General features: G+C 39.6%; 1 long non-coding RNA gene across 1 annotated transcript in view; it reads left to right on the top strand.

Moving 5' to 3' along the window:
- LOC140698276 (uncharacterized) overlaps positions 1–15,109 on the top strand; it is a 334,247-nt gene that overhangs the window by 265,053 nt on the left and 54,085 nt on the right. Inside the window, exon 3 of the long non-coding RNA XR_012075941.1 lies at positions 7,691–7,755. This is a non-coding gene — a long non-coding RNA (uncharacterized lncRNA). The remainder of the gene's footprint in view (positions 1–7,690; positions 7,756–15,109) is intronic.

Here is a 15,109-nt window from a genome sequence, read left to right as displayed (position 1 = left end):
AAATAACCAGATCAAAATATTCTTTAGGTCGATGAGGCATATGTTGGTGTGGCAAATTCTGCTCCCCTAATCATCAAATGGAAGTGAAACCGAGCATGACCCAGTGGGGCCTCTTGGGCACAAAAGCCTTTCTGTGTCCTCTGTTTCTTATTTGTAGGAAAAAGGCTTCAGCCTCCTAGACCTTCCCTGAGTTCCAAACAGTCACTAATTAGGGAAGGGAGGGAATGCAGAAACAGAAGTGGAGCAGTCAAGAGACAGCAGTGCAGCCGTAAAGCAGGGTCCTGGTTCCTCCTCACGGGATGTACAGAGCAATGTATCTTTGAGTTCTTCCGCAGGGACTAAAGCCCCCACCCAGGTAGATGCCAATTCACCCTAAGCACAAGATCCCTGTTATCTCACCACCAGCCCATCGGAAGAAGGTCACACACCCTGGGGCCTTCACCCCAAATTTTGCCTATAAAAACTCTCCCCCTGAAAGTCATTGGGAAGATCGGGGTTTCTGAGCACAAGCCCTCTCTGTTCTCCTTCCATGACTGTTGCAATTAACTTTGCTCCAAACTCTGATGATAAGGTTTACTTGGCCTCACTGTGCATCAGGCACAAGAACCTGCATTCGGCAACAGAAGGACTGGCTCTTTTTCTGGGATCATGGAGGGCAAATTATATGAGCATAGATATGGATTTGAGCTACATACCACACACCTGGCATCACTGCTCCTCCACACATTCATCCATTGTACCTGGCAGCTATCTGCTGAGCAGTTTTAAATTTGGCATCCTCCTATAGGCCAATGAAGAGACCATCACTTAACAAACGTTGAGGGGAATTAAAAAATTCACTGCAGATTCTAAATTTCCTGGAAAGTAATTAAGAATCAAAAATCTATAGTTAATACAAAAAACATTTAAAACTCATTGTAAATTGGAAGTATTTAATTTTCTCATATTTTGAATTGATAAATTTGTTCTGAGAAGCACCTAGATTTTCCTACTCTTCTTTTTCCTCCTCACATTTAGGAGAAAACATTCTAATATCTGATGTGAAGGGGAGTTGACTCTGTCAGACCAAAATATGCCTCTGGCATAATGATTATTTTAGACTGATTATTTTTAAGAAACAGTAGACACAGGAGAAGCTCTGGAAACCAAATAGAAGCTATCCTTTTGTTAGAGACATTTATTTATGTGTATAAAGAAAACCTGCATTTGTAAGGGTGATTATATCTCTGGAAACTCTTATCAATCCATAAAGCAGAGACCACCTTAACCACCCATAACTGACTCCCCATCCCCAACATCCCTTGTTTTTAGCTGCAGATGGCATTTAAGATGATGGTTTTACAATTCCAAGGAGTGACTCAGTCTCCCTGAGTGTCTCTCATATACACAGGAGGTGTACATGTTACTACATTTGTTTTTCTCCTGTTAAGTAATCGGCCCTTTTATTATAAGTGGGGGGCTCAGTCAAAAACCTGAAAGAGTGGAGGGAAAATTGTTTTTCTTCTCCCACAAATGAAATTCAAATTGTTTGTTCTGGGATAGAAAATACACATTCTAATACTTGTATTACCCCATAGGCTTGCAAAATGTGTTCTAATTTTGGTAAGAGTGCAAATGCGAAACAGAAACCAAGAAGAATACAGAGAGAGAGGTCAAGCAGGAAAATTAAAGTCAGCCACACACTTAGGACACATTTTTCTCCTTATTGTCCACCCCCACCCCCCCTTTTTTTTTTTGGTCCCTGTGTTTTTTGTTTGTTTGTTTGTTTGTTTTTCGTTCCTTCCTCTTGTGATTTTTATGTTGATGCTGCTAAGACAGCCCCAGGGTCAGTCCCAGCCCATCATGCGCATTTTAATGACTTGGGCTCCAAACACCTGGCATTTATTTTTAGTTGTAATTGGCAGATTATATAACCTACCAACAATGTAATTGGTAACATTACACAGCTCAGGATGTTTTTTGCTGCTAATGTTAAAATGTAACTAAAATGTAAATATAGTAACAAGTGTGGTAGGTAGCAATGAGGTCTATTATTTTTCTGTTAAAAAAAAGAAAATCAAATTGGAAAAGCAAGATAAACACAATTTAATCATTTAGAATAAAACTGTCTCTTCCCACTGGACGTTGATTAGTTATTGTATTAGTCCAATGATTATGATGTTTTGTTTTTCAATTTTAATTTTTATCACACAGTAATGTCTTTCTTGAATTAATTGTTGACATGATCAGACAAAAAGCTTTCCACCATTTAAAAAAAAAATACACTCTTTATATTAAAGGCCTTTTCATACCTTGACTCTGCAACATAACTCTGTTGCGTTAAGGGCAGGATAGAGATGTGTGCCATTTTTTCTCACATAAAAATACTCACATTCAGAAGTTGTTGCTTTCTATCCTCCACTTATATGATAAGCTGAGGTTTATCTTTTGGTAAAAGAAATTTTACCTTCTATTTAACAAAGGGTTTTTTATACCATTTTTGAAGCATTAACTCTATACTCTGGAACAGCTGCCTGCAGATACCAAAGATAAGGAAGTAAGTAAAATCAGTAGCAAGAGAATTGTGCTTTATAGATTGAGTTCAATGTCAGGTTGGCACTATCACCTCTTTGGGTCATCACCTCTTTTATGGTGACTGGCATATCTCATCTGACATTTTCCAGCCTGTCTTTCGATTGGCTAAATTCCTCTGTTAGCCCTCCCAAAGGCACAACCTTGGACCCCGTGCTTTGTCCAACAGCTGCGCTTCTCAGAAGTAGCTAAGCATTTTCATGAGGAAAGGACAGAGAGGTTACGAAAAATGTCAATCATCTCTAGTTGTATTGTATTCCGTACTGCCCTGAGGATAAACAGAATGCCATTTAAGTGACTTCAGCGTAAATGCTATTATATCCATTTATGTCTAAATGGAATTGCCTTGTCGGGCCTAGTCTAATTAATATAATTTGAGGAATCACAGGTGTATTTCTAATAATTCAAAATACATATTAAATTAGTAGATTAATATAATTAAATATATGTATGACAATGAAATAAACCTTTTAGAAATTGATCACATAGAGTTCTTAAAATACTTTTACACACATACTTATACTTTCATTATGATAAATGATAACAGTTTACTTTAGGAATAGGACTTTGTATTTCCCATAAGGGAAGGTTAATGACTAAAGTTCATTAGCAACAGTTTTTTCCCAGTGACACAAAAGAATCTTTCAAATGCTAACATATATTAGAAATTAATCTATGAAGGGGTTTATAGCCCCATACATAAATTGTCTGGAAATTTATGCCTAGAATTAAAAAAAATAAAATATACACAAAATTAGTAACGAATAGCTACATATTTGTCTGAATTGTTTCACATAGTTTTTTTCTTGATAATATGAAGTAAGCCTTGAAGAAAAATGTATGTCTACTTTTATTAATAGGTTTTTATGTTTCCAAAGTATTAAAATATTTAAAGTAAGGAATAAGAAAGTTATTTGACATATAAAATTATAAAAATCCATTAAAATGGAATTATGTCTCAACCAAACAAAATGCTTTTGTGAGTATCTGTATTTACCTATGTTTTCCTGCCTGAAAAAATTCAGTATCCACATAAACTATTTGCAATCATAAAAAGCATTAAGAAAATTAAGATAATTAAGTCAACAAAGAGCACTGTAGCACAGATATTTTATCTCTGATTTTAAAAGCTTCTAAAAAGTTCACAGGAGTTTGCATTTATTTTCGCAAGCATTTCAAAAAAAAATCTGGTGGAAAAATGTTTACTATAAACACACCAGTCACTCTGATGAAATAAATGATTTTTCCTTTAGCGGGAAGAGAGGAGAAAAGCCTGTGCACTTTGGTAAGGAGCTGATCTAAAATGCATCAGCTGTCACCTGTGCAGCCCGGTTTGACAGTTCAATAGCTCCTCATCGTCTGAGAATGGCATCCCTGAGTTCTGAGTAAACTGTGCCTGTATGCCAACTGTCACCGAGAGCCTGACACATCGTTAGCACTGACCTCCGTGATGACAATCACAACATGAAACCAAACAGCACAGCTAATTTTCATTAGAGTTCAAAATTAATCTCCAGATCTTTCCATCCAGCACTGTGCGAAAGCAAGTCCCAGAAAGAAAGCATTTTGATGAACTGTGTGATAGACTGACAAAATCCTAACACTTAGGAATCCACATAAAAGTCTGCATTCTAACAGTTCAGTATGATGATTTTCATAACTCAGGCAAAATATAGCCTTTGCGACCAACAGTTGCAATCAAATTCATTTGTGGTAACTGACAGCGAGGATTACAATTTGCCCGATTTCAGCAGCGCTGCTGCTTTAATTCCCTTCTAGCTCAGATGCTTCAGAAAAACACCAACTGCCACAAGAGGCGCACAGGTGTGGCCGGGCTGGCCAAGCTTTCTGATGTTTCTTTGCCCAGCTGCTCCCTGGCCTTACTTGGGCATGAAGTGTACGGGGAGGTGCGCAGCACACGACCTACACTGTGAGAAAGCCGGCAAGCGGACGGACCAGCAAGTGTCACATCGAAACACCGTGCAGTGATGCAAATGAACCAACTTTCTGGCATTTGCTCTTCAAATTTCAAGAATTTACAAGGCTGGGTCATTCAGGGGAAATGTTAGGTAGTTAGGTAAGTCAGGGCACCAGGCAGATGGGTAGAGAGGGAGGATGGTCCGGAAGATGCTGTTACACCCGCCTCCAGCATTAAGGGACTTGACTTTAAATGAGTGCCAGCAAGAAACTGGTTAGAACCTGACAGTCACAACTGTGTGGTAGCAAAGAAAACTTAACCAGACATGACCCAATGCTCATCGTAATATAATTAACACTGCAGTTTAGGCCCTCCATGGGTTTTTCTGTGTATACACCGTGGGTAAGGACATGCACAAAGGAGACAAACGTGACTAGGCATTCCAGGCAAGAGCCTTCAATCATGAAAAGCCCACCCCTAAGTGTGGATACAAGAGAAGGCAAAATGGACCCCACCGCTCCTCCTCCCTTGGATCAGCCCGCTCCCATTCTTGGAGGTGCACTTTTGTTTTTTTAAATAAGTCTTTGAAAATCTTTCACTACACAGCACACCATCTCCCAGCTGTAAACTTACCTTTCAAGTGTGACAAGAACTGAGGTCTTTAACTTTTGGGGTAACAGAAAGATCCCACCCCCTAGCCCCAGGACTGTCATAACCACATATCACCCATTTTCTTACCCTGTGAGAATCAAGTGAATGAACTGTGGTCCTGACAAAGTCTATTTGCTGAAGCCATCAACACGTTCAGCATCAGCTTGTCATGTCATACATTTGGCACATGTGAGTCTCTGAATATTTGTTCAACCCAGTCTGGGGGAAAATACATTGAAAGATGAAATGAGTATTTAAACCACCTCTTTCTCTATTTTAATACATGAGTTGATTGCTTGCAGAACTAGCCAAATTTTCCTGGCAAAATGTAGCGGACACCTTTGGAGTATCATTCCGTCTTTGAGGTAGCCCTAGTCCTGTTGCTCAGATTACGGCTTCAGTGCATCAGACAGTGGCCAGGCTAGGAGCTCTGGGCAGGCCACACAGGCGATCTCCAGGGCATTCTGGAAACCAGCCTCACGCACCGAGGCATAGCTGCAGGATACTGAGGGCTGAGAGCAGCCAGCTCTCTTGGGAATTTAGCAGTCAGATATGGATTGGCTCACTTTGTGAAAAGGCTCTGGACAGCTGGCGAAGGAAAGTGGCAGAGCTACAAACGGTGACAGGCTCTGGAGACAGTGGCTGCATTTGCAACAGTGATGTGCATACAGTGACTCATTATTTTTCCGCTTTTAGCTCTCCTCACATAAATAGCAACGGCACCAGCGATAATAACTAAGCTGAGATGTGAAACATCAATGATGTATTTTTAATTTCCTCAACATTGGGACATTTGTCAGAACATAATGGAAGCCACTTGGCATAGTAGCAAAGAGCACAGAGCTTGGAAGTCAGAGGGACCACGGTTTAAATCCCGTTTTGTCTGTTACTGGTGTGGTGGCCTTGAAATGGCTACTTAAACTCTTTATTCTCGGTTCCTCCTCTGTACGAGGGGGATGATAGCGCCCCAATTACTTGACTGAAGTATGGATGAGAAATGGTGTATATGAACAGAGAAACAGCTACCGAGTGCTAGTTATAGATTTGGCTTGGGAAGTCAAGATTTCCTGAGAGTATTATATTCTGCAAGATGCATACACCAAAACTCAGACAGACTGCTAACAGGCTGATAAGACTGTGTTGACTTTTTCTTTTTAAAGGAGGTGCTGGGGATTGAGCCCAGGACCTTGTGCATGCTAAGTACACCCTCTACCGCTGTTGTGACTTTAATTTTATGGTTTGAATGCTTGGGTTTCCCCAAAGCACGGTTATGTAAGACAAAGATAATTCGAACTCATTATTGTTCTCATAAAACTGAGGATGATTGCTTAATGGCAGATGCTGACCACAAGGAGGAGCTCAAGATTCCTTCATTCCTTATTCCTTCCCTTAGGATGGGCTACATCAAAGGATGAGGTAGGGCCCAGGTGTTGAGAGTGTGCCTGTCTCTACCTTAGGACTCTCGCCCCCTCCCACTGCAGCCACTCTTAAGACTCATCACACCAGAGCTCCAATCTCGAGTAATAAGGAGGTGACTGGGCAAAATGAAGACCTGTTCCAGTAGAAAGCCCATCTCTGGGAAGGCCTAAGATGTGTGGATTCATCTAGTTCTACCCTAAACGTTAAGGGAAAATTACACTTTTTCATTTTTTTCCCTTGCTCTTCTTTAGTCTCGTCTTTTGTTCTCGCTGGAGTGGTAATTTCTCAAGGATGCTGATCTGGAAATAGGTTTAGGGAGAAAGAAACTAAGTAGATTTCTCAGCATATTTAGGTGCTAGAGTTTGCCTGTTTGATTTCATTGAGAGAGGTGTCTGCTGCCTCACAGTGACCTGGCTAACAGACCAGGAGATTGCAGTAAGAGCTGAATGCAGAACTTAGGCTAACGTGGGGAAGCCTGTGTTACTGTAAGCTAGCTTGTAACTTGGTGCTACAGGAGATGGATTGTTGCATATTTGAGCTTTCAGGATTTTAGGTTCGAGGCAAAAAATCATTTTTCTATACATCATCTTCTTCCTGTAGGCAGTAGAAGTGTTTCCGAGTCCAGGCTCATACTGCTTGCCACATGACAGGCCAATTAAGAGAGAGAGTAGAGAGACGAGGTGTTGGGGCAAGGAATAGTGACGTTATTCGGAAAGGCAGCAGATCAAGAAAAGGTGGTCTAGTGTCCTAAAGAATCATCTTACCTGAGTTAGAATTCAGACTTCTTTTATACTAAAAGGGGAGGAGATGTGGCTGATGGTTGCAAACTTCTTGATGCAGGGATCCTTTGTTCTTGCAGCTGTGCATACAGGTCTGGTCACAGTGTTCCAATAAACCTGCAGCAGGACAAATACTGTGCTCTGTTGTTTTATCGCTGTGTGGGTGGAAAAGTGTTACACCTTTAAAGGTCAGAGTCTTGAGAATGGGCTGTGCAGTATGTTTCAGGCTGTAGGCAACATCCTTTTACAAAGGTGCAGAATGAGCATGACTAAGCACAAGAAGTAGAGCACAAAGGTTGGAGCCAAAGGGGTGGATCCCATATGGAGTCAGGTTTGTTCTTCTCTGTTACAGGAGTGTGTGCTCAGAACCTGGGTTCGAATCTTGGATCTTCCATTTGCTACTTGGATGAGATCTGGGTAAGTGATTTATTCACTCAGTGCTTCTCTCCTGATCTGTAATATTGAGATTATAAAAATGCAGGCTGTTAGTTCACTTGTTCATCAAATATTGGTTGAGCCCCTGCTACTTGACAGACATTATTCTAGGTTCTTGAATATAATGCTAAACAACGAACACCCTGTCTGCATAAACTATGTTCTAGTAAAGGACACTGACAATAAACAACAGATATTTATCAAAGTGCTATCGAGATAAAATAGTAAAAGTTGAAGGTTTGTCAAGGAAGTCAACTCTGAAGTAGCAAGCCATGAAAATATGGGAAAATTTGTTTCAGGCAGAGGGAAAATAAAGCACAAAGGCCTTGAGATGGTGTGTGTTGGACACATGTGAGGGTCTACAGATATTGCAGTGTTGTTGAAATTACCTGAGCAAGGAGGGAAGGGATAAGAGATGTGATCAAGAAAAGTCAGGAGACAGATGATATGGTGTCCTTTGGGGCCATTAGAAGAAACTTAAGCTTTTATTCTGTGTGTGGTGAGAAGGTGTGTCCCCTTGAGCAGAAAATGACATGACTTCCATCTTGACTACACGTGGACAGTGGAGCATCAGAAAGTCAAGAGCAAATGCAGATACTGAGTGGAAGATAGAAGAGTGGTCCATCCAATGATTATGGCTTAGACTGGGGCAGAAATGTCAATGTAATGGGGAACAAAAAGATCAGAAAGACACCTGGGTGGTAGAGTTTACAGAATTGTCTCATGGGTGGATTACAGGTAGGGTATGAAGGAAGTTCATGTGAAAGTGAAGTTTTTGCCTTGGAACCAACGGCAATGCTGGGAGAGAGGTAAAAGTCATACACACAGTTCTGTTTTGAGATGCTTGCTTAACCTCACGGTGCAGACTTTAAGAATATTCTAATAATTATTAGTCTTGAAACTACATTTTGCATGTTGTAAGAACTCAAATTATCACTTCTATTATTTCTACTGCAATTTCTGCCTTATCATCTGACATAATAGTGACAGAGAAGGTGAATATGTGCACAGAAGAGCAAGGAGGAAAGGGGGACAACGGGGCTCCAGCAGTGGGAGCTGAAATTATTCTGGACAAAATTCCCTTCGAAGTAGCAGCGTCTGACATTTGTAAGATTAGCATTTATGAAAAGTGCTGGATCTATGGAAACTGAGGATTCAGAAGTTCCCCTGTCAATTCTTTATAGGTTTCATTGGCGATAAAATTAGGTTAAATAAAAAGTATCTTTATTTTTAAGTAACCACTCAAGGCCAAAATAATGCACCTTGCTAAGATTTTCTACTTTATAGACCATCAACTGTTTTTTCTCCCTGTATAATCAAAACTATTTCTATCTTTAGACCTAGTAGAATATATTTTCTAACTCAGCTAGAATCCTTCTAATATTGTCTGTGGTGCTTACAGATGTGAATAACTTTGTGTCAAAGACTACTGCAGAGAGTTTCAATTAGCCTTTTAAATTATCTTTAGTGAGAGAGGCTAAAGTGCTTTCAACGTAAGTGGAGACATAGGTACTGAAATCTATTTTGAATTTTTATTAGGAGGCACTTCCAACACAGAGAAAGACCTGGAAAACAAAATCGTAGATACTTATGTCCCTAACCACCCAGCTTTTTCAAATACTAGCATTTTTCATAATTGCTTCAGAATTGTTTCAGGAATAAAGCATCATAGATGCAGTTGAAGCCTCTTCTGGTCCCCTCCCAGATCTCATTCTTCTGGCCTATTGCAGAGAGAAGAACTGCCATGATTTGGTGTTTATTTTTCCCATGCAGCTTTTTAACTTGTATCACGTAGCCATGTACTCAAACACAATCTCTAGTATATTTTTGCAAGTGTACAGCTTTGTCTAAAGAGTAACAGTCCACAGTTTAATCATTTTCACTTAACTTTGTATTTGTGGAAGTTATCCATGTTGATACATGCCCTTTTGGGCCATTTCTTTTCATTTTTGGAAATATGCTATAATGTATTCATGTAGTACAGTAATTCATTTTCCAGTTTTATAGACTTTTAAGTCCTTCCAATTTTTCAACATTAAAAATGAGGTTACAAAGAACTTTTTCCTGCATGGTCCTTTTGTGCACAAATTCAATATTTCCTCTCAGGCAGAGAATATTCCCCATGTGACGCAAATGGATTTCCAGGTACACCAATATGGTTGTACCCTGGGGCCTCTGAGCAGCCAGCAGCAAAGGGGAAGGAGCTTGGACCTGTTGCCTGCCTAGAACAGCCCAATTTATTTACTGTAATGGGTTTGCAAATATTATTACTTTCTTGACAAGGAAATATTTGAGAAACCCCAGTTAGTTTTTGTAGCTCAAAGCAGACTTTCTGGTAGCGGGCTGTGCAGAGACGCATCCACACAGCAACCATGACTGTTATCCTCTGAAAGGCCTGTTTACAAGGTTAGCCCTTACGTGGCATCTGGGAACATGGATGTCAGGACGTTTCCACCATTCCCAGAACTGCTATAAGTGGCTCTCTGTGCCTCAAATGTTTGTACGAACAATGTGATTCACGTCATATACCTGCTTTCCTTCTGGGACTCTAAAATCTGGGTGCATGCCTCGCAAAGGGTAGCTGTGTGACTAGGCCCCACCCACCCCGTGAAAACCCTGAGCACTGGGTCACTAGCAAGCTTTCCTGAGAAACAACATTTCCCGTGTTTTATCATAACATGTAGCTCGGGAAACTCAGCGCATCCTGTGTAACCCCAGGAATGCCACTGGGACAGGACTCTGAAGCCATAGCCTTGACTATGATTCTGTGCCGTGCCTCATGAGTCCTAGGGAACCATCAAATTGGGGATGTCATCTTGGGCAGTACTGGCACATTTTTCTTACTGTGCAAGCATTATTAGGAGCAGTTCTGGTTTTTGACTTGTAAACCAGGTCCATTACAACCCACCGGGCTGTTCTTACAACCCACCAGGCTCTGATTCTTTACCTCGATCCCAGAGCCTTTCATTCAGATCCTCTGAAATGAGGGCGCTTCCTCCTGGTGGGTGACAGTGTGAGTGAGGAAGCAGCCTGGCCTGAGTGGGAAACTCTGAATTCAGAGGCCATCACTCTGACTTGCATTGTTTTTCTGAGCATCCCCAGTGATTCACTTGTCTGTTCACTTGTTTCATCTCAGATCATAATATTTTTCCACTTCAGAAATTTCCTTGTAGTTGGACTTCAAGCTATGATCGACTTCTATAACACCCCTCCTCGCCACTACTGTTGGTTACTATGTAGTCATTTGCTTACAATTCTTCTATTCTCAGCAGGCACCTCAAAATAATTGTCTTTAAATAGGTACATAAAATTAATATTTTGTCCTATTAGTTTAAGAATGTCAACAACTTGAACCAGTTATTTTTTTCTTCACATTGTTCATAGCAACTACTGAAGATATAGATGGATAGATAGATGGATGGATGGATGGATGGATAGATAGATAGATAGATAGATAGATAGATAGATAGATAGATAGATAGATACTGGGCATTTGCTATAGAATATCTCAAGCCAATGTTCATGTCTAGGAAGAGCACATAAATAGATCATTGACTAGAGTCATATATCCTCATCTGTTAAAAAAATTAATTACTGATTATGTAATTAAGAGGTTTTTACTATGAATAAGGATATTAATAAACCCATCTGGTAGGATTTTCACAGTGGTTTTTTCTCTCCAGGAAAACGTTTTCCCAGTACATGTTTCCCAATAATACCTTGATATATAAAAAAAATCTCTAATCAAAGCAGTTTCTCTTAATTTAAAAAAATAACTTTTCAGGAATAAATCAGTAAATAGGAGAATATTTTTTCAAGTTATTCATTAGTTTTCTGGGTAAAAAAAATTTAGTCAGCCTTCAAAGTTTGCTCTCTACAGAACACCCTGAACTACTGTATTCAAGGTAAAGCACTGGCATTTCTGAGGGCAAATTTGGCACTTTTGGTAGTTTCTTTAGTTGTTTCACAGTATATGCATGCATTTAGCAAGTGGCATTCCGTGATAAGTCTTATTTCCCCAAGTAGGTTGTAAATTCCTGGAAGGTAAGAAGACACCATATAAGGAACTAGGATTGAAGTGTCATAATGATGCCTGGCATAGTGATAGGTGCACAGTAGCTACACACACACACACGCCACACACACACACACCATTGCTAAATACACAAATAAGAGAATTACTGTTAAAGAGTAGGAAATATATGTTTGTTTGCTTGTGAAAGTATACAGGTGAGTTACCAAAGGGAAGATACCTTACAATGACTCTCTTAATTCTAAATTTTTGGATAAAATTCCTCTCAAATACCCCATCTTGGATCACTAGAGCCCAGGATCGTGAGCACCCTGCTATGGCTTCCAGATGTGTAAAAACAATGATGCCTCACTCTTAGAAGTGATTTTTCCAAGTGTTCTGATCCAATTTCACTTTCAGGCCTTGCTGGCTGTGGTCCATCCCTCTTCTGTTTATTGCCGGCATCCACTTAGATGCCCTGCAGTAATTGTTAATACAACTGCTATTGAAAGAATGGTGTTGCCCCAGGATAGAGCGCATGTTGTCTGCATTAGAAATCACTTAAAAGTCAAGTGTTTGGATGTCAAAACCAGTACAAACCTTTGGGACCTGACACTTAGATATCAATTCATTGCCATTATGGAAAACAAAAAAAGCTTCAAGCAGAGTCACAGGGAATACTGGACAGTCCCCCCAACACACACAAAAGTACATAGAAAAGCTTAATTAAATAGGTAGGACTTTTTATTCTGTACTCTATTGGATAAAGGAGAAAAGGGAATGAAAATGATGTGTATTTCTGAAAATATGATGAGATCTAGAATAAAAATAGATTTGTATTTGTGTTAGTGATGTCAAGGGCAAATTCAGCTCTTGTAAATTTGGCTACAACAATCAATTTACCAAGTGTCAATGAATCCTATAATATCACACAGGAAAGAACACCTAGTTTGTGATTTCAAAATTTTTTGAACATGAAAATCTCTAAAAAAAAAAAAAATCCAAAATTGTATTTTTAGTTTCCATTGATTTAGAAAACAAAGATTTGAAAAGCTATGTCTGTAATGACATTAAATGTATATACACATTTCCAAGATATTTTCTCTATTCACTGTGCACTCAACACTTGGGACACATATGGATTCTCCAGCCACTTTCAATCACACACTTACCCCCCTCTTTCTCATGCCTGCAAGTTTCTTAATCAATAAATTGGGGCTTGCGACGTAGACCAAGAAACATCTAAAGTCTAGGAAATAAGTGTTTCACAAAGAGAGAGGTTCTTATTGGCAAAGCCAGGACTCAACATCAGTTCTGATTTTCAAGACTTTGCTCCCTGAAGATTGGTGCCAGGCGTCCTGCTACGGATCGTGCTGTTGTATGGACAGAAAGGCATCAGTATTTCAAAACAGAGAGAATGCTATTACTAAAATCAGGGTCAGCTTCACGTTTCACTTGCAGATCTGGGTAATGAGGTTCTTCCTAGAACCTAGGAACCTAGAAATGGGCACACAAAGAGGAGGGGTAGAGCCGAGGAAAACACCTCTGCTTCTCTCCTGTCAGTTACCCTTTGTTCAGCCTATCTGCTCGGACTCATTTGCTTCCACTCAGTATTGCTCCTGAGAACAGCAGCCCCGAAGGAAGGATCTTCTTTCTAAAGGTCTTTCTGCAATGCTGTTAAACTATTGTGTCTTCGCAGCCAGCAGTAAGTTTTTGAAGTGCGGTCTGCAATTTTGTACCGAGAGTTGTTATTTCTGATCTCAGCAAAAAAGCAGGTGATACACTAGATACACTATTCTATTCAGGTGTCTGACTAAGGGCAGAGGGAGAGAGAGAAAGACTGATTTATGGACAAAGATTGTAACTAACAATTGGTGTGGCTCAGCTTAATGAGAGCTATAAACCATAGCGGCTCCACTACTATTTAACGGCTGAGCAGCCTAACAGCAGAGTGTAATTTTAGTCAAGTTGAAATAAGTATTAGGGGCAAATTTTATGAAAACAGAACATCATAATCCAACTAGAGAGAAAAAAATGTACTCTTCCTATAAATAGTAGAGTAATAAGCAAATAATACGGTGAGAAGGGAGAAAGTGAAATGGAGAAATATTTCTTTTGTGGGAGGGCTGTTGTTTGTGGGAAGGGATTTTTGGGGAGAGTAGAGTAGGCAACATAAGAGATTCATTGGGTCAATTACAGCTCAGAAAGGTTAACTGATGGAGAGCATGTAGCTAACCTTCCTCCTTCATTCTTGGAGACATCCCAGGCTCTCCTCTGCCTCATGGAGGAATATTTTATTCTAAATCCAACAACAAAGTTATTTAATTTCCAAACCTTTTTGTGAGTATTTTTTGTGGGGTATGTGCCATGAAAGTATGGAAACCCTCTGACTGTGAAAGAAGAAATTCTACATAATATGACTATTAATAGAGTTTTGAATATACTGATTCTCTAAAGCCTTTGATTTCATTGTAATAAAACAGAGAATTTCATTTAAAGTTAAGTACACTTTGGCAGAAAGGTAAGCTATTCATTAGTACTGGATTTACAGCACTAAAATGCAACAGAAAATAAGAAGACAAAGAAGGAAAAGAAAGAATATATAAACCTTTCTTTTATTAGCCCCAAGGATCTTTACCAGCTAGTATAAAACTATATACCAGTTGTTCACTACAGTCCTTCCCTCTGACTCCCCTTCACCCGAGAACTAATTTGCTTATGAGGTTAGGCAACAATTTGCGGAAATGTCACTTACTAGACTAAGGGTCTTTGTGCGATGCTGTTACACTGTCCTGTCCTTTGCAGCCAGGGGTAAGTTTTTGAAGTGAGGTCTGCAATTTTGTACTGAGAGCTGCTATTGTGAACTCTGTGAGAAAAACCATCAGACTAGAAAGCAAGTGACACACTATTTTATTCAGTTTTCTGACTAAAGGCAGAGAGATTGATTTATAGGCAAAGACTGAAACAAAGCACAATGGGTGTGGCTTAGCTAAACAAGAACTCTGAATGATAGCTCTCCACTAATATTTAACAGCTGAACAGCCCAGGGCAGAGTATAATTTTAGTCAGGTTGAAATAGAGATGAGGGGAAAAAAAGGATTGGAAAAAAATCAGCATAATCTAACTAGGAGGAAATGTCACCATGAATTAGTTCGCAAGGAAGAAAAAGGGACTGCTTTATTTACACATATTTTTAAAAAGATAACCGTTTAAGGAAGATACTCTCACACTTTGCAACGGAACTTCAATGTCAAATAATAGTACCTAGAAAGATGCTAATGGAGAATGGTGTGGCCCAGTATTTAAGTGACTTCTGGGATGACA

This window comes from Vicugna pacos, chromosome 9 (genome assembly GCF_048564905.1).
Source record: "Vicugna pacos chromosome 9, VicPac4, whole genome shotgun sequence".
Classification (NCBI taxonomy): domain Eukaryota; kingdom Metazoa; phylum Chordata; class Mammalia; order Artiodactyla; family Camelidae; genus Vicugna; species Vicugna pacos.
This window is presented reverse-complemented; position numbering and strand designations above follow the sequence as displayed.